At 40.5% G+C, this 27,994-nt stretch overlaps 1 protein-coding gene and 1 long non-coding RNA gene across 4 annotated transcripts in view; both read right to left on the reverse strand.

The window, feature by feature from the left end:
• LOC126924840 (optomotor-blind protein) overlaps nt 1-27,994 on the reverse strand; it is a 165,527-nt gene that overhangs the window by 106,544 nt on the left and 30,989 nt on the right. The window lies entirely within an intron of this gene.
• On the reverse strand, nt 1,555-27,991 carry LOC126924873 (uncharacterized). Its single transcript, XR_007713737.1, has 2 exons — nt 16,370-27,991; nt 1,555-16,189 (listed from the first exon to the last, which is right to left on the reverse strand). It is a non-coding gene; the product is annotated as an uncharacterized LOC126924873 (long non-coding RNA).

Consider the following 27,994-nt stretch of genomic DNA (forward strand, 5'->3'; position numbering starts at 1 on the left):
ATTTCTCTGTTATCAGACTTATCGTCAAACCTCGAGCAACTCAGCCAAACAATTAAAATATCCACTAAAACCACCGATGCAAAACCCGTAATCTTCCTTATTTCCCTCCCAAAAACCTCGATTCTTCGATATCAAACGCGCCATAGCGCGAATCTCACATCAAACCACGTTCAACAGTGTCAAACTTCGAGGACACCTACAAAATCCATAATATTCTTCGTGTCTCTTTCAAAAATTCCAATTTTCCTTTGTTGTAAAAGCTAAACTCCTCGGTCAAACTTTCAAAGCACGAAATATAGTCGCCAAACGATGACTGCTCGTCCTTTTTTCTCTTCCAAACCGAATTCTACGATGTCAAACGTATCATCGGCGCGAATATCGCGCTAAACTTCGAGAACACCCAGTACAGGCAATGTTCTCGGTGTTCCCGCAGTGTGTGGCAGGTGGAAGCGAGCTCTCGCTTCCAGGAAACCTCAGGAGCCCGCGGTGATGTGCGAGAACGAGGAGGACTACGGCGACGAGGACGATATAAGCGCGGTGAGCAGCCACGTCCCTAAATTCTTCTCCCTTTCCCTTTGTCTCCGGTCGCATCCTCGTCCCACTCGCTTTTCATACGATTCCTCTGTCCTCTTTCTCGCCACCGTCGCTCCTCTTCTTCCTTTTATTCGATAGCCGGCTCGCCGGATCCCCCTTCGCAGTATTTGTTTCTCAGACGGCGCTAATTTTCGGCGTTACGGCTCTATCGGCCGAGGCCGATCTCCAGATCGCCTCGGGCAAACTTTGGCTTCCTTCGACCGCGGCCTCCAGCCTCGTTAACCCACCGAATCGAAGAAACTAGACGATTCACCAGGACACCTGTAGATTGGCTCTGTCACTTGGTTTACGTGCATCGACGTCTGGCACGTGTATCAGCTTCTGAACGATCGCGAGAGCAGATTGTTGAAGACGATTATGATGAGAAAAAGTTGCTAATTACATAGTGATATGTATATATACATATTTACGATAGGAATGGAACGAGAGGTTTGACGAAGTTTGTGTTTGTTTTTGATCGATTTGATTGCGATAATCCTTTTGGTTTTTCTTTTTATTTAGGTTTGGCCTTTTTAGACTTTTCCTGTAGATTCATTGCACAAGAAGATTGCAGTAGAGGTTCGATGATGATGATGATGATGATGATGATACGAAAGTAATAATTATTTAGCGATATGCATATCGTTTATGGCATAAGTGGAACGAGACGTTGGACGACGTTTGAGCTTGTTTTCAGTAAATTTGATCGGAATGGGGCGGATGGTTGTCGAAGAGTAATTTGTAGTTGAAGGTGGAATTATAGAATTACGAAGTTTTCTGTCTGAGAGAGTCGACGAGTTTTTATTCAGTTGTTCCACTTTGTTTGATTTAGTGTAAGGTGGTTGTAGCACATCGAAAGGAAAAAAGTGAAAGTGTATAGATTGGTTTTGACGTACGATGAAAAGTGAGGAAGATAAGATGTCTCAGTAACAGGAGAAGATAAATTTAACGAATAATTACCAACATAAAATTAATGTCTCGTCATTTTTCATCGTTTTTTTTTTTTTTAGTCTCCTATTAGAAATTATAATCTCTCCAAATATGCTACATCGAAAGGATTCCTAGTAATAGAAGACGGTGGAACGATCAAGAAACGTTGTAAGAAACGATCGATCGAAGCATTTAAATCAGTAGAATCATACTTGTACAAACAGCGACAAGGGATTATCCTTTTCAGCAGCCGTTGGATGAATAATAACGGCAAATGGGGAAGAAGAGAAAAGGCCGCACGTGTGCGCATGAGTGCGTCATCGCGCCAACATACGATCGCCATTCGATAAAATCCACCACGGATTTACGACGATCCCAGGATCGTTAGATCATCCGGCGCGATCCTCGCGAAATTTGCCACGTTCCAGCCTGTGTTCTCTGAGTTATCGCCTTGTTCTGCCTCGAATATAACATAACGTTTCCGTTTTTTCTTCTCTAAACATCGTGGACTATGTCATATCAAAAATCATCAAGGCTTGTTTCATTTATTTCACGTTGACTCCTTTATTCGTCGAAAATATCATGTGATTTAATTACTATCACAAGATTTGTATAAAAAAATTCGATTTATTCATCAGCACTGACAAGATCTTAAAATAATGAAGAAAATTAAGATCTTTGTTCGCAGTGATATGTAAATCTATTGTTAAACGTTTCTAACTTACGGATACGATACTTACGATTAGGATCTAATAACGAGAGCGATAACGGAATAAACATAACGTCGGTAGATGTTAATTAACGTTCTTATCTACAAATACATTACCAACCCGTTTATGAAAACCGTACGCCTACGAAATAAATATTCCTCTTACTGTTCCCACAAATAAAACATACAGCATCGTTGGCCCATTAAATTCAATAGAAAAAATCGATAAAAATGAGATCGCTCGTCGTTCTTAAATCCCTCACGAACGCGTTAAATTATCGCGAACAATCTTCCTCTGGAAATCACAGGAAATAAATATTCCTTCTCTCCTTCCACCGACTCTCGCCGCTAATCCATTAAATTCACTGGAAAAACGAAGCAGAATTAAACCGAGATGCTCTATCACTTTGAATTCCTTAATTCCTTAAGAACCAAGAAAATAATCTCGTTGGCCGCGAACCACGCGCAATCCAGAGGAAAAAAATAAACGACTGAAAAAAACATGGAAGAGGGAATATTCGTTGGTAGCGAAATCCTCGGCAAAAGGCGTGGAATAATTAAATCGGAGGCATCGAGCAGCGACTACGATTCGTCTCGCGTTTTATGCTCGCTGTGTTCCATAGCGGGCCGGTTTTTATATACGCGCTTTGCCGCGCGTTCGCCTCGGCCGATAAATCGAACGTTGAATCGTTATTTACGGGGCGTGATTACCAGCGCGACGTTCGCGCCGAAAGCGCGCCCGCAACCCGGTAGCTTTCCGGTTAATTTATTTTATCGCTAAGCTTCGCCTACCGATGATTTGCCGGCCGTTGCGTTGGCCGCCTTTCGCTTCTCCACCGCCGACGATGCCCCCACCGTGACAATAAAATTGAAAGCCCCGCTGCGTTTTATGGCGAGATTAAAAAACGCGCGGCGGCCAAGGCTTACTGTAAATTGCGGGCAGCCGCGAGCCGAAGCTCGAACGGTGAGCCATCGAATGGAAACCAGGATTCCGTGAGATAACGCCGTAACACCGGCGCAGATTGCCTCGCGAAAAGCACCCGGCTAAATCATGGATCGCTCTCTTTGTTTAAGAGGATCGCGTGATACCAGCCACTAGTAGCATACGCTACACTCGATATATTACGTTCGCCGCGTAATGGAAGAGACGATCGGCATTCGCCGCTGTGGGTAAACCTGGTTCATCTTTGAACGTGGAATGAGGATGTTTGCGTTAATTGAACTGCGTAAGACGAATGCAGGGGCAGTTTTAAGAATTCCATATTTTACGCGTTACAGTCCAACAATTTAAAAAATTTGAAGTGGTTGTTGGTGAAGGTGCCCACAAGAGATGCTCTTGACGTTCAACAAAGTTTATTGAACTATTAACCTATTTGCGTTATGGCTCTACTTAAGAGGACTGGTCCCTATCACCGCGCGCGGTCGGTCGTAGATGCAATAAATGACATCCGAATTCTTCATGGAGTTTATCCGAAATTTATTGTTGAAAACGATTGGTAGACAATGTTACTTCGCAAACATCGCGTCTTACATTCTTTATAACAGAGGAAAAAAGAAAAATTATTTATTTAAAAATGATAAGAAATAAGAAATTAAATCAAATTATTTCTCGCGGATTTCTTTAAAATGGTCAATACAATAAACTGATATAGACGAGATGCTGACAAACGGGTCAAACGTAAACTCTTACATCTGAAGAATATTTAGCGACTGAAATAAAAAGCAGTCGCAGCGCGCGTAATAATCCGCGCTTGGATGCAAATGGGTTAACAATCAACAGTTAACAATTTACGATCAACAATTAACGATTAACTATCAAGAGTTAATAATCACGTATCCCTAATAGTGTTTGCTTCGCTATGGCGCTAAGTTTGGCGAAACCAAACGGATTCTTTTCTTTGTTGCCCCTTTGTTGTTGTTTATTAGATGTACACGACCGTTGCCACGCACGCCTTCTTCTAGAACACTCGGCGAAAGGACCGTTGGGATATCGATGGCTCATTAGGCACTTCGACGATATACATCGTCGCCGAGTACCGCCACATCTTTATCTCCATCAGCAGTCCATCGGATTTGAAGTGTGCCGGCCGCGACAACATCAACGACGTAGTATGAATTTCTTGCAAAGTTGCGAACGAAGCAGCAAAGCGTTCGAATCTCACCACGAAACTTAGCCTCCCCCATCGGGATGAAACATTTACGCGATGCCTAAGGAGAACTGGTTCCCCGAAACAAGCGTTTGACGTGAATTTCCACGACACGAAGAATTCCTCACTTTTCATCGTTTCAACAACGACATAGGAGTCTCCGTTGTAAAAAATGAAAGTCGACCCTATAATCCCTAGCAGCGTGAATTTTGCCACCCGACTTTTCATCCCTCGTCTCGATAAAACATTTAGACAATGGCCAAGGAGAAGAGCCGCTTCACCGAAGCAAGCGTTTGAAGATGAGGCTGTCGTCGACCGGTGGATAGAATTATTGCCAGTGGCGTGGATTTTCGCCACGCGAAGGCTTTGTTTCCGGCGATTCCATCGCGCCGAAGCGTGGATATCGCGCGCGCGTTTGCACTTCAGTTCAGCTTCCGGGGGGATGCTCGCGTGCGACTTCCATCCGCCGGCGACAATGCGCTTTTTCCCGGAGTCGCGTACACAACGGGCTCGCTCGGCGTGGAAACGAGCGGCGTGCGCGACTCGTCCCATTATTTGCCCTCCGCGGCGCGATGTTTCTATCGCGTTAAGCCGGCGACGGTGACAGGGTGCGATCCGGAAGGGACTCTTTCACGCGTCGGGGGACAGGTTTTCGTCTTACGGGAGCGGACAAACCGCGAGATAATTAAGCCTCGTGCTTCGTGTTCGGAGCTTGCAGCGCCATTCGAACGATCCGCGCTTTGCTCAACTTTCAATGACGAGGTGCGTGTACGAAGACTAAGCTTTTCCTGTTGTCGATCTCTGGTCAAATGGTTTGACAATGGACACGTGATTCTGAAGTAACGAAGACTCTCAAGTATCGGTCGATGCACTTGTGAATCTAATCTTAAAGTTAAGATAAGTAGTCTTTGGAAGACACAATGTTTATGTGTCTAGGTGATATTTATTAAACAGAATTACAGAACCAAATGTATTTAAAATATAAGTGAGTGATATGGTATAATTAACAAAGTGTGCAGGTAAAGAATTTATGGCTTGTTGACAGTTGGCCAGTTACTCTCAGACTGACTGTAGGTAGTGACCCATGGTCCCTTAAAGACTTTGAACCCCACTCTCTATACAGTAGTGAGTATGACCTGAGTAAGTGTCCTGTTCAAATGCCTGTGTAGGTGTCTGCATAAGACTATTTGCTTCTATGTTTGTAATATCCTTGTATTCCAACATATATATTAGGTTGTCCGAAAAGTTTCTCTCGTTTTATGAGGAAATAATAGACACAAAACGTTTTTTGTTTTATATTACTTTGTCGATTTACGAACGATCCATTTTGTTCTGTTGAGGTAAACACCACGATAATTCACAGACTTGGTTTCTGGTTTGTACGAAGCTGCACTGTTGTGAAAAACGCGTTTGCGAAAGAAAGACACTTTTCGGACAACTTAATAGACCGATACAAGTATCGCGTGTAAGTACTCGTAGATTAGATCCTAACGTATGAATGTCTAACTCTTAGCCATTTGCACGTTTCGAGTTTCTACGTGGATTGATACAAGTATCATCAGCACGTAGGTATTACGAATATTGCGTGCAAGTATATAATCAGATAACAGCATACATTATTTCCTTTAATATTTCATGCTGCTTCCGTAATATCGATATACATATAATACGTCCTAAACACGATGTTGAAAATTAAAACCATCTACGAAAGAGGAAATTTTAAAATGACGTAGGAAAATGGAGAAAGTTATTCATTGAAGGAAATGACGAACGATATACTAGAACTGAATCAATCTAGAAAATTGGTGTAATAAAATTGGACGTTTAATACGTTGCAATCTAATAGACTTTATGAAAGTATTTCATTAATGATATAAAGTATCGTAAATGCTAGAAAGATTAGATATACGCTACAGAGACAGTGTGTATTTATAGGCAATTCGCAAAAGTCTGAAAAAACTGCAAAAATTCCGTCCGAAAATCAAAAATACCCTTTCCATCGACTGTTGCGTCAAAAATTATATCATTCGTGCACGAACAAGAACTCCATTAACGCTTTCACGTCCGGTTGTTATCAACTAGTCGCCAAGTGCATGCCAAATGTTACACCATGTTGATTTCCCAAAAGTTTCCCAACTTGACATTTTTTACCACAAAATCGCCGGCTACCGATTAAGTTTGGCATTATTTGGCTACCGATTAAATCTATGCGAAGCGTCAACACGACAACGACTTAGCTCCGCTAAGAATTCGCAAAACGTGACTAATCGCCCAAGATCGCATGACGCCGCAGTGGCTTTGCCAGTTAGTTACACTATGTTGATCGAACAAAAGCTACAAAATACCCGTAGACAGATTAACGTGACGAGTGACCGCGGGAAAGAAGGATCATCGTCGCGGAAAAAGGGATCGACGGGACGAAATCGAGGGGGTTAGAAGGACCTTGCCTTCCGAGCAAGCGTGAGCGGCCGAAGGAAAGAGAAAGAGAGAGTCTTGTCGAACAAATCGGTACAAACGATCGTCGTAAAGCAGTTAAGGCGAGTTTATATACGCGTTTCTCTCGCAGGGCCCCGTGGAGGCGGTCGAACCGAGATGACCAGCCCCGATAGGGAAACCGATAGTCGCTGGCCGAGGCTTTCGAAGGCTTCCTTTATCCTGGGGCCGCGGTCCAGAACCCCCGCGGCGTGGAACTTTTTTAACTGGATCCACGGAGTGGGTCCGCAGCGGACTGTATCTCAAAGTTGCATCCTCCTCCTCCTCTCCACTCACTCTCCCTCTCTCTCTTTCTGTGCGTTTGAAAATTTAAGTTCTCTAAACGCGAACACAGGTACGACGACCAGGGCGGAGACGGATCGCGTTGCCCGGACGATTTAATTCCGTTTTCCTCGCTCGGGTCTGGAACGAATCGCCTTTGTTTCTTCGTTAGTCGCTTTGTACGACTCTGTGCTTCGGTGAAACAGGAGGGTGGACGAAATTTGTGTTTAAGGAATTTCAAAGGCGATACCGTGCTACACTGTTCGTTCGTAACGTCCTTGTTGAGTTCTCGATGTAACTGTGATTTGACGAAATCGGGCACAGCTGTTCTTGCAATTTCTTTCGTTCCTTGGCAGCGTGTTAATCGCAACGTGTCGTTGATATCAGTATCTTTCGAATTCAAGTGTTGCTAGAGCACATTCTGTTAGAATCTTTCGAGTATTATAGATATATATCTACTATATATTGTTTGCTATACGTATCAAATGATATATTTGTTACACATACATAGAGCAACATTAAAATCTTTTAGATTCAGGTATATCGTTAATACACTACGTATATTAGAAGCTTTCAATTCCATTTAATTTCAAGTGCGTTATATCAATACGCTACGTCAAAGACACTTCATTTAGCAGAATATTAATTATAATTTCACTACCAGCCTTAATCAAGCGTTTTTAGTAGAAATCGACGAAAATGTCAACGCATGTGTGTACTTATGGGCGACAGTGTAGCTCGCTGAAAAATGATTCACGTTCCTGTCTTCGCGTGTACGCGTCACCTCCACCACAATGAGCCGTGCACCGTATCCACTTGAGCGGTTGAAAGGGGATCCGAGGTCCACCTTTCACGCCCGAGGACAATAATTACCCGCGTCTCATTTATACCAGGCTGGCCGGGGAGCGGCTCGAAAAAAATACCGTGCTCCTTTTACAAAATAACACTCGAACGGGCAGCGCTGTCCAAAAGCCCCGGAATGATCGGCCCCCTAACAATGATCGACGGAACGCGGCTAATTGCATATTCATTGGGCCAGACAGCTCGTAAACAGAGCCCCGAACAACGCCACAAAATTCGGGAACAGGGAGCAATGGTGTTTGAATCCATGGGGCGTGAATCTTCTTTTAGGCCTTTTAGGAAATATTTCTTGGCAGAGAGGATGTTTTGGAAATTGGCTTTTCAGAGCGATCTGATTGCATCGTGAGAAACTTGTGGAAAGTTGCATTGGGAACGCTTTAACGAGTCGATGGCGAAGATTTAACAGCCAATAAAGTATAATTAATAATAAAGTAAAAATAAAGTAAAAAGTATCATAAGGTTTCGAAGATTATAATTGACACTGCATCTATCCTTAATTACACACATCGATGTATCTCCGATCGCTAACGTAAGTACGTAACGTCTCCGATTACCTTTAGAGATTATGTTTAGCAAATCGTCGTGTTGTAATTAAATGAGCAATAAAAGACATAAGTCTTGGACAGAGGTTTGTTTCGACTATCAAATATCGCAAGAAGCGTCGTACTTTAGATATTTCACACATCCTTGAACGTTATGTTCGTACTATTCGTTGCTGTACTTTTTTAATTTCCCATGAACGAGTAGAAGTCCGTACTCTTATGACTAATCCGATATAATTACCCTTCGTGTCACCGGGTGTATCAACGTCTTTCATCGATCGAACAGTCGCCTGTTTCAAAAATTCACGCTTCATCGTACCCGCGTTGAAACTTCAAAACGATAAGAAAATATATATAAAGAGAATTCAATTAACTGCTACACCTAAAATCTCAAAAAAAAAAAAAAAGAAGAAGAAAGAGAGAAGAAAAAAGAAGAAAACATATACGTTTATTCCCAACTCCATTCACCAGCCACTCAACCTCCCCAAAAGCTCGTAAATCACGCTGCAACCTCCGACACCTCGCAATCATGCCCTCCCTCCTCTCGCTCTTTTGCAAAATTCGCGGAAACCAGCCGCACACGATAGACGGGCGCCGCACGAAACGTCGTAGCGCAGTCTCCGGCTGAATTTTCGCGGGTTTCTCCAGCAAGTGGCCGACGAAAGTCAGAAAAGGAGGGTAAGAAGGTCCCGTGCTGCACTGACTGGACGCCGTGGTTTCCTGTGCGCTCGGCCAAGGTCAGCGGTCGAAATTCCCGCGGCCGGTCGACCCGGCATAATTTCGGCCGTTTATGACTCGCCAAGAACAAATAATAATTTAGTGGGCGTCTACCGGCTTCAACCCCCCGAGATACGTAGGCCTCGGCTCCCTGGCAGCCTAGCCAGGCCGACACACTGTATAAATAACGAGTGGCGCCAGCCGAACTTCCACTGTTACATTATCTCTTATGGTTTACACACGCCACGGCCCCCATTATACCCCGTGCCTATCCACACGGTTCACTCTCACACACGCGTCAAACAGCCGAGCCTCGTCTCTCTAACGTCTGCCATCTTTCACCCTCTTTCACGTTCGCAGAGGAAGAGAGAAAGGTTTCTTCTGCTCTTCCCCTTTAGACCTTATACGATTTCTTATTAGTCCTCGAGCTAACTCAAGGTGTGAGAAACTTGAAGATCGCTGATCAGTATACCGGGTGACTCTTCTCGTCTTTGGAAGTTGCTTTTAAGAATGGCTCTGCTACGGCAGCTTTTACTTTGTCAATGGGACTTTCGGTTAACAGGATCGTTCAGAGCTGTAGGTGCGTTAGCATTTCGCCGATAGGACGACATTAATTTTGTACCTGAATAACGAAACTGAGAAATATGGTACCGATCGATGGCATAAATAAGCATAGGGGCAGGTTGTACGTTAATTTATTCGATGGGTTGCAAATTTGGGATGAAGTTTTGGAAGAATTTGATTCCAAGGCTTTTCGTGTCTGTAAAACACCTTCTGAAAAATTCTTCTTCGGTGCCAAATATATTTTTTCCAGTGACTCTTGCTGCTGTTGTACCAACGCTTTTCTTTTCTCATTCCTTTCTATTGTTTTCTTATTCGTAGTAGGTAGATCGAGAAGCAGACAGAGAGAGAAAGAGAGAGAGAGAGAGAGAGTAGTAGGGTTGCGAATGTTACGCGATGATTTGAAGGAGCTTATTGGGAAGATTGGAGAGGAAGACTAGTGCCAGAGGGCTCTCGAAGAAGGCTGGTGAAATAGATGTACAGTAGGAGAAACGCTGATCGGCCGTTTAACCTCTAATTTCAAACGAGCTCGAGATTCGTGCGGATTAGCTGGAGAAACAAACCGGAGGGTTTATCGATCCTCGCTTCTAGCCGACGGTTGTTCATCGAAGGTGCGAAAAATGTGAAGGCCTCTCTTGAATTATAATGACGCGATCGATATGTACCGGGTGTGCCAAAATTAATTTCGCTAATTTCCAACACTGCGAACTTGATGTTGTACAACGGAAAGAAATTAAAAGAATCGGACTATGTAGTTCAATTTTAGATGCAATAAATCTACGAGTGAATGATTTCGTTGCTTATTAAAACACGTGTAGCCATAAATTCGATCGAAACGCAAGGGATTAAATTACCGAGTCTTCATCGGACTTCCTCTACAGGTACATGAAGATGAAACAATATATGAAACGACTGTAGATTAATGTTCTATAGATTTTCAGATTATCCACACTCTGCAATTTTCAAAGTCGATTATTTTTATAGCGTGTAACGAAACACACAAATGAATCGATCAACTCCATTAATGAAGTTTTTTGATTCTTTGAAAATTACACGCTAACCATGCGTCCTGACGCTAGAACCGAGAAATTTTAGAAAAGATAAAACTAGCCAGTTGAGTTTCTACGTGGCTCGAATATTCAGTTACAAATTCAATGTATTGGATTGGCAACTAAGCGATTGCTGACTTTGCCAATATCACCAAATCACAAAATCCGCAATCACTTAGTTGCCAACCCGATACAACCATACGAAAGATTGCAAAGTCCACTCGTAATAATTTCTACAAAAGCGGACGCTTGACAAGATACGAAAAATACAAAGAAATATTCAAATTCTGAATAGTGACGAATACACTTCTCCTCCTGGTGGATAAACTTACAATTTACTGTTTTAAAATAAGCCAACGGGATCTAACCGAGCGAGCAACTAAAACTACCCTAAGCAAAAATTCGAGAAAATTTCAAAAGCTTCACAGACAGCACCGGGACGTATCTGAAACCGACGTTAAAACGATGGAGCAGAGGCTGTCGCGTTGAATGATCCCGAGAGGAAGACGAGTCAATTAATTGGCGGCTGGACGCGGCCCTTATCGATTTAAAATCCATTCGCTCCGCGGAGTAGCGTATTCTCGCGATTAGTATCGTAATACGTGGCCCGTTGAATCGTCGTTTGCCCAACCCGGCATTATTTTCAACGCTCCGTGTGTTATTAAGATCGACGATAAAACCGGTGCAGACACGAAAGCGCCAACGATCATTGTAACGTAGACTCGCTCGTTCGTTCGTTCGTCGTTGGTTGGTTGGCGCGCGCGCGAGCACCGACACAACCGGAAGACGAGCTCGAGCACGTTCCTCCGGCGATCGTGTAACCCGTGGCTACCGTGCAATTATGTCTTTGCCGAGAATTTCCACGCGTCACGGCCGATGAAATGCGCAAATACTGCGATTAACATCGGCGCTCTTTTCATTTTTTTAATCGAATTATCTACCGCCTTTCAGCTTCTATTCTAAACACTGATCGGCGATAAATAGGCAATTGAAATGTGTATTATAAACGGCGGAGGTGTGACAAAAAAGGAAAGGGCACGATTCTGTCTTAGTGGAAAGAGATATGTAAGTGCTGGAATAATTTATTTCAGCCTTTACGATTGCGGTAATTGGACTATAGCGAAGCATAGTGAATTATGATAATACAGCGATTGTAAACGGAGATATAATTGTAAGAGATATTTCGAGCGATCGAGGAGACGAGAGTACAATTTAGGAATAAATAAGAATTTAATTGATGCACCTTTTATTATTTATTATTCGGTTCGGTTCGTAAGACAAACGACATGCTGAAAGTTTACAGTACTCGAGCGATAAATCAGGCGAGTGTTATAATCGATAAATATGTGCTTCTTCCATTGGAAATTTTCACTACTTTGTATCGGAAATTTTCGCTAAATTTACAGTTTGCAAGAAAAGAAAAAGAAGAGACGATATAAATATATCGTAGAAATGAAAAATGACTTCCTGAATGAGAAAAGATGAAGAGACTGTGGATACGGTAGCTGACAATACAAATTCTAAAATAGTCTATACTAGCTTCTACGTTTATCTCAAGTTTTACATCCTAATTTTACCGCGATCGAAGAAGCTTAAATTATCAGCACCGATTTGACTTCTTTTTCATTTTCTAGGAATTTAGAAAAATACCAAACATCGAAACACGCTCGTCTATACTAAAATTTTTCACCTCTGCGACATCATTTACCATTTGAATCGCTGAAATGGAGATGAAGGATCGTTAGTCTCGCGATGCTTCATTTGAATGCACAACTTGCGATATAAGTAGATTGTTATCGACGTTCTGGTTAGAGGGAACAAGTCGTTTAAATAAAGGTCAAAGTATCGCTCGGATAGGTAGACGATGGTGTACGTTCGTTTCTTCAAGTATAATTTCCATTCTTCGATTATGTGAACGAATAATCGAACAGGTTGAGTGCTTTTTGTCTGGCTACCTACGCTTTATTATACCAAACTTGCCAATATTTTAACATACATTTTCCACGGATAGCTATTTACGATTTATTCTAATTCCTCTAAATGAAAATATTCTCCGACTGTAAATTTTTCGCTACAACTTCCTTATCTTCAACCACGTTGATTACGATCGAACGAAGGAATATGCGATGCATGTTTTGATTGCTGGCGAATTAACGAGCGGACGTAAATTAACAGAAACTTGCGGTGGCGCGAATGAGTGATCCTGTACCCTTCGAATTAATACGACCGGCTAAAAGTATGCTGGCCACATCCCGTGCAGGCTGCAGTGGCAGCTGGCGAATAGCGGGGTACCTATTAAAGTCCTCTGGATAAAGCGCGAGATTAATTGCCCGCATGCAATGGGTAATTGATCAGATCCAGCTCACTACTCGCCTCTGCGATGCACGTGGATCGAGGTAACGCGATCCTTCCACAGAGAAATATTTTGTTCGTTATTTATTTACCTGCCGATACCATTTTTACTCCTTCTTCTCCATTTTTTTTAATCTGGAATTAATTGCGTAAAAAAAAAAGAAGAAGAAAATGTAAACTCTTCTCGATTAAATCGTTCCGTATCGCTTCGCTAATTGTATTTGTACTTTTCGAAGATGCAGTTCTTGTTTCATTCAGGCAGAAAGATATGTATGTGTTATGTATTTTTATTTCTTGGAAATTTGAATTCCTTTTCGATCTCGTGCTCCTTAGTCCTTTATTATTGAGCGTAGATTAGTGATTTTAATTTGGCGCAAAATACAAAGAGCGTGGTGAGTTTTGGTAAAAAAAAGACGTGGGAAATTTTAGCGCTTCCGTGATTACTGAGCCAAAGAAAAATTCTTCAGCTAATAAGCATAATCGGTGGCTGTGACTAATACAATTAATTGGCCTCTTAGAACGATCCGGGAAACAAAAGTTTAACATTCATTATAACTCGTATTGTTCGGGAGTTATTTCCCATGATGATATAAATTATAATATAATTACACTTAGTTAGACGCTCTTATTACACCTATTATAATTCCATTTAAAAAACATGCATCTGATTCTTGCAGAATAAAAGTACAAAATACATAGTCCCAAGATAAACTGTTTCAAATGGTTCACATGTTTCTCAGTCAATTTAAATAATTCTACTAAATGATTTTAATAAGTAGTTTGGAATAATTTCGTTCTCTTTCGCGACTGTAAAACACAATTAACAAGTTTCGCTCGATATTTCAGATTCATTGACAAGATTCAAGCTTTTTCTTTATAAATTACGAAAACTTAAACGTTTCCTTGTAATTCGTGTAGTGAAATATGATAAAATCTTTACAGCTTAACAAAGCAACATGTACAATGACTACGAAAGGCATTTCCATATAACCTAATTTTCTAACGAAACTAATTTCTCGTCAGACGACATCAAGCAATTCTCCTCAATCGCTAAATTTTCCACCGAACAGATTAACATGTAAATGCTATGATAAATACAACGATGTGCAAACACTTATCCCTCAGTCGACGCTCTATGTCAATCTATTTCCATCCTACGATAATATTTTATCCATCCAGCCATTTTATTCTTCACCCATTTCGCTGCTTGAGCTTTAACGTAATCAATAAAAAAGAAAAAAGGAACGAAATTACGGTTAAAGAATTCTCGCCGTCTTTCACAAGCTTCCTCTCTCCTCTAAACTGAAGAAACGTATCCAAATTCCCGCGAAAGAGCCCGGCAATTCCAAAGAAACCGTGAAACACGCGAGCGAGAGAAAAAGAGGGAGGAGAGTGGCGGCGGGCCAGAAGGTCGACGATATCAATTAATTCGCGAGAGAGGGCGAAAAGACGACGTTTGCCAGGGTGAAAGGGAAAAGGGTGTCGCGAAGACGGGGCTCGTCTCGAAGAATAGCCGCCACAAGAGCGAAGAATGTCGCGGGACGAGGTGAAATGAATTCGCGCGCGTCTGCAGCCGCTGTTCCCATCTCTCTCTCGTTTGCCGCGAATTTCAACCCTTCCTCGCGTTCTTCTTTTCTATTTCATCCCCCTCCAATCCCTTCCTCCAGGCTTTCCATCTATCTGGTTGCATTTCACATGGAATTCACACGTCTCGCGTGTACACTCGGTGAAAAAAAGAAAGGGGTGTAGGCGAGTGTATCCGAGGGGTGTAGGTCGAAAGAGGGCGAATAAGGCGGCCGTAACAGCTTTCTATTTGCATACTGCCTCTCCCTTTTCATCCGCGAGCTCCCTTTCGACACCGGCGTTATTTGCATTCAGAAATTGGCCGGCAACCACCGCCGCGACCTCCTTCCTTCCTTCCTTCCTGCCTCACTCACTGCCACGAGCAATCGAAACTACCTTCCAACCATCCCCCAAGATCAAGATTTTCGTCGACTATCTTGAATCGATAATTTTTGCAAGATTTTTGCCACGGATCTATGTGCGACTCTTCAAGCGTAGAGAGATAATTGGAAGAGTAGAACGATTATTCGTAATGAAAAGGGGTACTTGAATTTTTTAATTCCACGAAGAATTTTTCTTCTAAATTTTGAGAAGAAACTAAATCTTTAAGTATTTGTTTGTGGTGTTTTAAGAACCTGGTTCGAAATTTCTCCTGAATTCGTAAGGGACTAGATATTTGGATACTTATTCTCGATTTTCTGACAACTTACCCCTAAGTTCTTGGGAAATTTCTTCTCAAACCAACTGCAAACTTTCAAATCTTTCACTCTGTTCAGGAGAAGTGAGATTTGATAGGAAGAAAGAATGGAGTCGCGTCGAAACACTCGCAATTTCTTAAGAACCTACCTTTCAGTTACTTTTAAATCTCTTTTCGAGATCAACCGCAGGATCTGACACCTCTGACTGCTAGCCACCTTCGAGAAACGATAAAACCATGGATGCTAACGATCAAACTACTATTTTCAATGTTCCAAACGTCTTCCCCTAAATCGGAATTATATTTCCAAATATATGTAATTCAATTGTATTTCCAAATTTCCTTCGAATCAATCATAAAATCTGCAACTTGCTACTCGCCATTCACAACTTCCAAAAACGATGAATCTTGAAGGAAAAGGATCAAGCCACATCGAAATATATATATACAATCTTCTTCAATCTCCTAAAAGCTTTGCCTTAAGTTACAATATTTCCAAACTCCCCCGGAAATCTACCACGAAATCTCAAACCTTTTACTCCCCATCGATAAAATCCAAAAGAAGACGAGCCACACCGAAGGACGATACCACGTACGTACATTGCTTCAATTTCCTAAAAATCCCCTGAATTATACAATTCCCAAATTCCCTAGAAACCAACCAGCAAATTTCAAACTTGTACTCGTCACCCACCAAATTCCACGAACGATAAAATTCGAAAGCGAACGCAAAACTAAATCGCGTCGAAACACACACACACATATATATATTCGTACATATTTCTCCAGTTTCCTAAAAATCCCCTGAATTATACAATTCCCAAATTCCCTAGAAACCAACCAGCAAATTTCAAACTTGTACTCGTCACCCACCAAATTCCACGAACGATAAAATTCGAAAGCGAACGCAAAACTAAATCGTGTCGAAACACACACACACACATATATACATTCGTACATATTTCTTCAGTTTCCTAAAAATCCCCTGAATTATACAATTCCCAAATTCCCTGCGAACCAATTGCAAAATCTCGAGCCTCTTAGTCGCGCCATTCGCCAAATTCCAAGAACGATAAAATTCCAAAGGAAAAAAGAAGAGGACGAAAGAAAAGAAAATTAAATCACTTTCATAAGTCAACCCTGCGGCTACCATTAGCGGATCGTGAAGGACATCTTGGTATCTTGCATGGACAATGGGCGCGGTCGAGATTCTGGAGAAGCAATCCAGTCCACAGGACAATCTGTCAGCGTTGCTGGTAACCGCGGCGCGTTACATATTCGCAGATACGCCGATAGGCGTAACCAGCACGGTACAAAGCGAGGAAAAAAGCAGCGGAGAGACGGTCACGTCCTGGTAAACGGTCGTTATCTATTCACACCGCTCGGACACCAATATAAATGGTAAGTGGGATACACGCAGTACACAGGAACAAAAATGTACATGTGTTTCTGGGCGGGCGCGAGCGCCCTTACGCGCCGCGACTACTCAACCCTCGTAATTCCTTTTTCGTTTGGTGCTGCCTTCGTTCGCCGATTCTGCTGGATTCTTCTTTTCTTTATCGTCTCTCTCGTTCTACTTCTCTTTTTCTCTCTATCGTTGAATAAACTTGGAGAAAACGTTTTAACGCGAAGCTATTCACTCTTCCAGATTTTTATTTATGCGGAATTTGATGCAAAGAAAGGTTCGAGCACAGGACTTAAAGGGGATTTAAAGGGGAATTTGGATATAAAAAATTCGATCTGAATGTTAAATATTTTTTCCATTCAAAGTTTCTATCGAAGAAACCAAAGGGGAACTGCGAGAAAACAATAGAAGAGATAAAATGAGTTGCGACATGTTCGCGAAAGAAGAGAATAAAGTTAGTGAAAGCGCGACGTTTCTCCGATTAAAAGAAATTTGACTCTGAGTGTGGAATATTTCAGCGAAAGTTTTAAATACAAAAAAACTCAACGCGAAGAGAATTTTGCTCAAAGAATTAGGCTGCAGGCAGACGTAGGACGTGGGAAATTTTGTCTAAAAGAAATTCTCGATATTTCACGGTCAATGTTAACTTCCAAGCAAACTTTCGCGGTAGGAAATTCAATGTAAAGAGAGCAAAGCAGATGCGATTCGAAGAAAATTTTGAACAAAGAACACAAAGTGATTTTTCTAACCAGAGAACTCGATGTAAGGAAAATTTTAAGTATAAAACATTCGACCGAATACTTTCGACGTATAGAATTTGATGCAATCAGAATTTCGACAGATCGATTCGATTCAAAGTAGGCTTCTTAAATAGAAAAAAATCAAAAGAATACTTCTAACTTTACTATATATTATTTATTTAATTACAATATTATACATTTAATTATAAGCCTAATATCATTAAGTCTACCAAATAAAACTCCAGATAAAAAAATCACAACGAACTCGAGTGCATACAAAACACACGAAGGGTAATTTCGAATGAGTGGATTCGAGAGGCATTCACCGTGATATCGATCGATTTTCGACCTCCATCACGGCTACAACACATGTTCGTGCTTTCACGATCGACGGATGGATCGATCGATGGTAGTCATCGATCGCGATGCATCCGCTCGAATTCGACATGTGCTCGTATGGATTATTATACGCGCACGTGCATGCAGCCAACTGTGGTACATCCTCGCGATCAACTTCCGTATCGATTTATGCGGTTCTCGACGTTTCGTAGCGGCAGGATAACATGTTTACACATTCGGTTTATTTTCACGGTAATTTCAATGGTAAAGCCATTTTCGATTCTATAGGTTATTTATTTTGCAAAATATGCAAGATCGGTATCTACATCGAGGTGCATTTCAACGTCAAGTGATTTCGAGTATGCGATTCAATGATTTCGTTGTGATTTAAGCTCATTTGCAAAACCAACGTAGTGACACGCTTTTTCCGTGAACGAAGCTCAGCCAGGTGAAGTTCTACCATGAATAAAAGATGGTACACTGAACTCGACGAAATAATCCCAAAAATTCTGCCAAAAGAACGAAATTTTTAAAAATGGAAAGTCCTAAACTACCCTCCCCCCTTGAAGAAAAAAGAATAAAATAAAAGAATCCGTATGAAAATTTCAATTCTAAAAACACCACTTTTACGCACAAAAATCAATGATAAAGAAAGAAGCAAATAAGAGAAATAGAAACAGATAGACTTTTACAAGAACGAGTACAAAACTAATAAAACTACAATTTTTCTCCAATTAGAAGAACGACAAAATTCCATACCGAGATGGTTAATTCCAGTCACGAGATAATTAGAATTATCGAGGACAATCTGATTTTAGATGGAAAATTTCATAAATAGTTAATATTAATTATAGTAACAGATTGAACGTGATATTTTTTCTTGCAGCGTTAAATACGAAATAAGGTAAAAATCGTAATAAATATTTTTTAAAATTGGAGAAACTTTAAAGGAAATGCGTAACGTGTTAAAAATGTGCGCATGTGTCCGTAATTTCGAAGCTTTAGTCGAGAGCCGTGAGAATTTCGTGGAACAACCTCGAGTCTAATTGCGAGATAAAAGGTGCACTTCCCTCGCGGTGTTATCGCTGCGTCGGCGCATAACGTGTAAGTTACACGCTCGTAAGCCCGCATTACGCATGCTAGATAATAGGACGCTAATTATTTCTAGCCGCGGCCGCTCGCTAATTTATTATACCCGGTCAGAGCGCTTCTTTCAGCTGGCACCATGGATCATCGGTATATACACGTTGCTGAGTACCGCATTCCGCTCGTAACCGCGCTAAAAAAATCCCGGCAACGATCGATGATCGATGGACGGAAATCCTGGCAAATTTTTCGTAATCGTTTTCATCAGTATCATTCACCAGGTTTTAATTACTCTGGATTTCCTATTTTTACTGCATCCACTTCTTTTATTCCCTTTTTTGTTAAAACGTTGGGCATTTGTTCGTTATATATATATATTTTTTATTTATATTGTAAAATTGGAATTATGAAAATCATTGTTTCTCAATTGTAAAATAATTAAGGATAATCCTGATACACAATTAAACGTTGAAAAGGCGCGTGTAAATAATTTTGCATTTTTTAAATAATCTTCCATTAGAACATTCCAACTAAAATTCCACACTCTACGGTGTAATACTATGTTTTTCAAAACTGATTACCATTTTTCTCGACTAACATTTTTAATCTATTCGTCAAAATCTATTTAGCCGATATTTTTAATAAATAATTTTCTGTCCCGTCCAAATATAACTGAATTCTTTTTTTTATAGTTCAATAGGAATTTTTTTAGGAATCTACGATAGAATTTCGTCTGGGAATTGAAAGAAGCGGAAAAGAAAGGATGGTCACATGGACAACTTGCCTTTAGATTCCTCCACTTTCTGCAGAGTTGGCTTTTCCTCCCCACTCTCGATCCTACTCATCCTCCGACTCCTCGTTTTATTCAAACACGAATGTCCTTATCTGGGATGGCACTTTGCAGCGTGTTTCAAGGCTACAAAAGCCTGTACACGCGATTACGAGATAGGGGATCGCGCGCACGCGAGCCCAACAGCTTCGGCCTTCCTCGAAGCCGAGCGGGTTTCGCGTGGACGCGAGGCGTTGAAGGATGAGCCGTCTGTCCGCTCGCGATCTGCCAACCGATCTGAGAACCTGGTTGACGCGAGTGGGCGGCGCCGATTGTCAGATCCTCGTTAAGAGTGCAACGTGATTTCGCAATAATCTCTGGCGAGTGCTTAGGACGATAGAGAAGGAGAGACTTTTTGGCTGATCTTTCCGGTGAACTTACTCGCGTTTTTAGGCAAGTTTGTTTAATTAATTTAATTACTTGGCAGTTACTTTAGACCCGCTTTTTCTTCATGATTAAACAGAATTTTTGTTTCGGTGTAGAGCTCAGTGACGTAAATTTTTAAGTAGAAATATAATTCATATAAATTTACTGGTTTATTTGATCCTTTTCAGGCATGTAAATTAATACTGAACATGCACACTCGGTCATAAATATTAAAACACTTTGCTGTTATTAAGTTGGTGATTCCAGTTGGTGGTTAATCGACCAAATTTTGATATTCACGCAAGGTTTTTTCTCCGTTCTGCGCCTCGTAAAAGAAATCCAACGACAGTTGTCTGAAACGATACTCGAAAGAAATTTTGATGTCGAAGAATCAGCCACGTTTCCTACGTCCATCACAAATCCGCATAAACAAGATTCGTGATTTGCCGGATAAAACAAAAACATTCATCGATTTAGGACATTTTTTAAAGAGAACCCATTGATATTTAAAGAGAACACGAGAGAAGTAAAATTACTCGATGGCATAATATAATGAAACTACGCGGACACTGATAACGTGAAAATTATCTAAAAGGGAAGAAAACTATTATGTAAATAAATTTACGAACATTTCTCTTTTTCGAGCAATATTTTAATTAACAATAAAATCATTATTTTCAAATAATATTATTAAAAGCATATCTACTGAAGTTTCTAATCGATCGTATTGCCTGCTAGTATTTTTCACATATTTATTCACGGTGACTCAACTTTCGAAAAAGTGACGCAATGCCAACCAATTATCTATACTCTTCACGCGTGTATTTATGATAATCCTCTTACGTATCGTAGAAATAATCGAAACGCAAATCGAATTAAAATCGAACACGGATCTCCGCGGAATAAGCGAGCCTCGAGCGGTTAATTGGCATCGAATGCACGCGCTTTAACTAAAATATCATTCGATACCCTCGATCGACATTAATTCCATGACGCGGCGGTTTCTTTTTCCTCGGCAATCGGTTATGATTTGCACACGTTACGATAGCCGGCGAGCCTGTATAGTTTTTCCTGGGAAACTCGATTGCAACATTAGCAGCTACTGGATACGCGTATTAAATTATTTACTGTTTATTGAAACGTTATATCTTTGGCGTGCGGTAGCCGACTAATTTCTCGCTGCAACGCAATGATCCCGACGCAATTCCATACTGGTTCTTGTGCAAATTTTTCCAAGCCTTCGTTCGAACGTTCCAGTTGGAAAATTCTAAAATCGTTGCAAGGAATTCTTCCGAGAATAAAGAATTTCGTTTAGATATCGGATAAAGTTATTTTGAAAAAGTCCGAAATTCCTGGCTGGCATAGCGAGAATTCTTAAGTTGGACTAAAGCGAGCTCGTCAACGTCGGCCAATCGTCCCAGTTAGATGAAGAGAAAATTGTAATAACATCGTAACTCTGTTTTATGTCGAGATACGTGTGGGATAGATGTCAATTAATTAATGATCAGCTTAATTACCGTGACACTACATTTCTCTCTTGTCGTAAATCGTTCTCCAACCACGTCGTAAATATAGACTAGCATAAAAACGATATAATTGGAAGTATAAAACGTAATAAAGAAATTTGTTCAAAAACATAGGCAGAATTTTATAATTTTATAGTAGCAATTCTCGCGAATGACCCTAACAAATTGTTAGTGTTTAAGTTGAAATTTCTTATACAGTCCTTATCCTTTTATTCTCAACTTATTTCGGAATCATGAAGTCTGTCATTTTTGTCCTCATCTTCCAAGCAACAACTAAGATTCTAAGATCTCTGAACTATGGTACGTCTCGCACAAATTCTACAACAGTTTTATAAAATGACAGTCGATACAACGTTGAGTCACGATCTTTACCAATAAACAACTATACGGCAAAAATCCTACTTGTCTTTTCAACATAACAGCATACTTTTATATCACTCGACCGACTAATAAGAACCGCTAATTGTAATCGCAAGTTCTACGCAAAGAGTAAATCGAGAGTATTTGTTAGTAAATATATTGTTAACTATATTCTAGTTTTTCTTCAGCACCTATCACGACCTATCCACCTGATTAGCAAGAAACTCGTGGAAAAGTCAGACGCGGAGAAAAATAAAAGTAAAAAATATGTTTGTTTACAATAAATTAATTCGCAAACATCCCGATCGACCGACTATGTTACGAAAATCCAGCTACGACGCCTTTCCTTCAGCACGTCGTTGAAAATCAACTCTAACAAGCATCGTCATGCTCTGATGCTATTTCAACGATTAATAAGAATTAACGAGCAACTCATCCAGAAATCAGACACGCGTAGAAAAATAAAATGAAACTTACGCTGCGCGAGGAAAATCGAAATAACAAAAAAAATTCTTAATAACAGGGTTGCATCGAGTTACACATGGAACGCATACCATCACCCCCCGTCGCTTACTTCACTGTAGCTCTATTCTCCGCGCGGAGGAGGCAGAGAGGCGTAGAGCGCGCGAATAAAGAAATACTCAGCGACTCGACAGACCTAATTACGAGCCACTAAACCGAAAGCTCGAGCAATCAATCTCGCGCGCGTCGAAAGCGCCCCTTCTCGCTTCGCATCTACGACACCGACGCGCGTTTCTTTTGTTTATCCAGCGATCTACACGCCGCGCGCTTACACCCTCCACGCTCTGTCCGACGTATGTTTTTCCAAGCAACTCGAACGCATCTCATTTCCCGTGTTAGTTCACACTTGTAGACCGCGTCACGTCGAGAAGAACACGATACAGTAAGATAGGATTATCCGAATCATTCGAGATTCGACGTCTTAATTTTTAACTGTTACTGTTTCTTTTCTTTTTTTTTTTTTTTTCTTTCATTTAAGGTTTATAGCGAACGTTTATAGAAAATCGTGAACGACTTGGTACAATTGCAATTACATTTACTTACGTGGTAGTGAAAATGTGAAAATAAAGGTTGGGATATTTATCTACGTACGTAGTTCTACGCGATAAAAAATCATTGTGAATTTATATGCATATACGCGTTTAGTATTTCCATTTGTATAGTTGAGCGTGCGTTTTCATTTCTTTAGGCAATATACACTGGAATGGTTAATATCCTCGCGTAACTTCGTGATCTCATTGATATTGCTTTATTCTGGTATTACCGAGCCATCGTAGACTGTGACGAGTTATAGTTAGATTATTTAATTTTGCGATTTTTAATCCAATTTCATTTCGTTGCTAATAACATCTATCGCAGAGAATTTAATATTAAGCCTTTATAGGGTGGTACTTTGGAGAAAATTTGGAAAATCCACTTCCTTTGAATCGTACGATGATTTTTCCAACATTTTCTTGCGTCTCTTTATTGTAGAGTGTGATACGTGTACTCGAGGGATCGTTTACTGAATTTCGATGTTTACAGTAATCTTCGATAATAATGTATACCACGTTTCGTATACAAATAAAAATAATAAGAATGGCTACAGAGTTTATTTATTTTAGCGAAGCATGTTCCTGTTTTATCAGCGTCGAAAAGATCAATTTGAACGAAACTATAATACTAGGTTCCTACCTTTCGCGTTACTTCATGCAGGATGGTCAAAATATCGATAAATGAACATTGAATTTTACATTTGAGGTTTGGCAAATGGTACAAAGCATTGGAAACAGAGAGTCAGATTCCTTGGGCGCGCAGAGTATTCAGAGTATAACAGCTTTTGTTTCTTTGATGTTGCTACTACAGTTCGCGTATCTTGGAAAAGTAGGTTCTTCCTCTGGAAGATGATTTCCCACGTTTGTTAGTTTCGTTGTATTTGAGATTGTTGGTCGACTCTGGACGTTTCTTTTGTTTGTGATAGTACGATGTCCCCAATCGCCTGTGTGGCCGATATTGATCGAAATTTCAGGTGAGTTAGCGGCTTTGTGTTGCAACTGCATTGTTTCAGTGTCAATTTGTACAGTATGCGATGCAATAATGAAATATTTTTATCCATTTGCACAATTTCCACGAAACGTTGTAGATGGAACAAAGTTGATGAAAATGGTCAACCCCACCCATCTGCGTATTATAATTTTTTGCAAATTCAGGGCAAGAAACGACGGCTGTATCTGTGTTCTTACGCAGAATATAGACAAGTACAATAAGTGGCAATATATTTTTACCACCATCCAATAATTATTAGGTCAAAAGCCATAAATTTGAAAAATTTAAGATAAATTATTACGGTCGTCTATGATACGCTATTAATTAATCTTAAATTGGCAATTTTTATTCATTTAGTTGCCGAATTTCATGTGTATTTTTATGACTCTCTTAAACATTTCGAAAATACTTATTTTTACTAAATATCTTGATCTAATTTCTAACATTTACTGTCTAATATCCTAACAAATCCGTATCGTATCGTATCAAAGTACTTTCTTTTTCCTTTAACCAGCGATTAATATAACAACACAGAAAATCAACAAAAACGGAGACGTCGTGTTTTCTGAAGAAAACTATGCCGCCAGTATGATATTCCGTGGTGTGTTACCGTTATAATGGGAAAAGTGTCACGCGAGCTATGCGATCGAGATAAACTAGGAAGCGACGAACGGTTTCGCGCCGATAAAACGCGAATATTTGGCAGAGAAGGGAGGAAAATTGGGCGGAGCCGCGCAACTGAGCACCCCCTGTAAGGGGATGAAATCGCGCAAGCGTTGTAATATTTGATATGTTAGAAAACGTTTGATTCCTATAAAATTGTAACAATTTCGTAGAAAAAGGAAGAGGGTCATATAGGACAAATAATAATAAAAAATTCAGAACGCAAATGAAATGTTGAAAAATACGACGAAGAAAATGGAGCAATAAAGGAGAAAAATTGGAATAGCCTAATCGTTGGCTTAAATAATTACCACACCATTATTTATGTCACTTTATCGTGTTTCGTATCTTTGCTTGGTGAACCTAAGGTACACAACGATTCCTTCGTTCTTTTGTTACCAAACTATGGGTGTTTGCATCTACCAAAAGTTAAAAGTACAAAAATGTATGATACGTACGTTATCTATGAAGATACAATATGCAATATTCAAAGTTACTATTCGTTGCAATATATTTAGCGAGTGTATGAAGCAGCCTACATACGAGATGTTCTTTTTATTTATTACTCGTACAATACCACGTGTTTAATAATTCTGAGCAAAGTTCATGATCGAATTTCAACGCATTGAAGCTTAGCTTCGCCTAAGTTCCGTTTTAGTAGATGTTAACCCTTCCGATGTACGAGGTGCTTATATAAACGTGTGTCGCGTTTAGTTATCACAAATGTTAATACGAACACGATGTATTAGAAGTAACAACGAACGACGTGTTATTAAAATGGGCAAGCGTTTACAACACTTGTAAGTTTACAAGCAATGTCAACAAAGTGCGAGCTATTGAAACGTCATTCGTAAACAGTGTCGACTTTCCATACACGCCTGTCGACGTTATTGCCGTTCCGAGGTTTAATTAAGATTGCATAAATTATCCCACGTATCTCACAATTACTGTCATTAATATCTTACAATAAACGTCATTCATATCTCACGATCCTGCAATAACCACCGATCTATTCCCTTTAAATCTGCCACAAACTATTAATTTCATTTGATCGGATAAATAATAGCGGGATTTATTTTCCAACAAAGGTAGAGCTTCATTTGCACATTGCACATTGCACGTATCTCCTCGTGCAAAAGTCTTGCAGCGTAATTCGTTTCTAATAAACTTTCTCTGTTTGATACAAACACTACGAATAAACAACGCGATATTTAAGTTCCCTCGATAAATACAGAGATACGTTCGTGTGTGAATGCTTAAATGGACGCACCATATGCGTCAATGTCAACAATATACGACGGCTACAAAAAGTATTTGTACACACCGCTATTTTTCAATGAATTGTTTCTTGACCAGCTTGTATACTTTCTTTCCATTGTGCCAAACTTTATAATCGTACGAAAATACCACTGAATAGTACGACATTTAATACGACTAGACCTAATTAAACTAGTATACAAACGCTGCAATAAACATACCGTGGAACTGCATTTATTGCAACGAAATTTTACTTAACGTTCGATTAACCGAACTTTCGCTATTCGAATTTACTTATCTGAAATCGACGAGCTGCTGTCGTATAAAACTGTATCAATATCGATTAACATTAAACTATGAATGCAGCTGTATAAACTATTTGCCCTGCAACGAGCTCAAATAAACCGAGTTCCATCGCAGCGTGTGTAAATATTTCTCTCGTAGTCGCTGTACGTTGGCAACTAAGTGATTGCGGACTTTGTCAATACCACCTAATGACAAAATCCGCAATCACTTAGTTGCCAACCGTCAAATAAATCTTCGAACGAAAAAACAGAAACAAAGCTCACCGCAACGGTTCCACCTGGTCCGCGCGAATTCGAAGGGCAGCTCGCTGTCCCGAGGTCGACGCCACGTGGGAACCGTCCAAGCGTGGGAGGGTGTAGCGGGAGCACGAAATCCCGGTAAAAAAGACGAAAGGATGGGGTGCCGGAGGGGTAGCGCTGAAAGGGCGCCCCCGCGCCTTTCCCGGCCGCTTTCGTTTCCTTCTCGCCGCGGAAACGTCGATACACGGCCGCCTGCGATACCACTCTCTGACACTTCCACCACAATCGCAGAGCGCATTTTCAGGCGCGCTCAGGCCACTACGGCTAATTACCAACCCCCGAACGCCAGGGTTGAACGCGGCACGAGCACGACCACGAAGGAGAAAGCATCCCCTTCGCGGCCAAAAGAGAAACTGAGAGCTCGCGCACATGCGCCACCAGCGGCAAAGGCGAATACACGCTGCGTGTATGTGTGTACGCGTGTATGTGTGTACAACGTATACAAGACGGCATGGTGGGGCACGAGAGAGAGAGAGAGAGAGAGAGAGGGGGGGGGGAAGAGACGGTGCGATGTTTAAAATATGGAGAGAGCAAGAGAGACAGCGATCGCGGATTGATGCCACAGGTAAAGGACGACGCAGAGTAAGAAGACACGAGGGAACATGGACAAATGAAAGTTTTTAAAATTGCTAATTTATTTGTGTATGTACACGTATTAGTAATTTTTACATTGCGTATTCAACGACTATCGACTTTTACGCAAAGTGGAAGAATACGTGGAATTCTAGTAATTCACGAAAATAGTACATAATAATAATAATAATAAGATAATATTTTTATGATAATGTAGCGGCACTCGACAACAAAATTTTCCAACGGTTTCGTCGGTACAAAGTATATAGGTCGTAGGAAAAGTTTCTTTCGTTTTATAAGGAAATACTCGATGCACAACATCTTCCGTTTTATATTATTTTATCGAATTACGTATGATCCATTTTGTTCTATCAAAATATGGACCTCTCCTTATTTAGAATATTTCTGTTTCACTAAATTCTATTTTCTGCGTAATAGCGGTCTCCAGGTCATGGATATGCATAAATGAAGATGTAGAGTTTTTCTTCAAGTAATTACTTGAACAGTTAATAATCGGCCCAGTACGTATGATAAATTTTCAAATTTATCTCGGTTTCTCTCGGAAACGTAACGTTTCACGAAAGAAATTTATTCCACATGTATTACCTACTTTCATATTTAGGATAATATCCTACCGATTATTTTCTCCTATTTGTCCTGGAATTGATCGTGTTCAATGAAAACTCAGTCTCGGACGAAAAGATGTTATTCTACATTTCCTTCCCATTCTTTCGAAATATACGA

Source organism: Bombus affinis, chromosome 15, assembly GCF_024516045.1.
Source record: "Bombus affinis isolate iyBomAffi1 chromosome 15, iyBomAffi1.2, whole genome shotgun sequence".
NCBI classification, from domain to species: Eukaryota; Metazoa; Arthropoda; class Insecta; order Hymenoptera; family Apidae; genus Bombus; species Bombus affinis.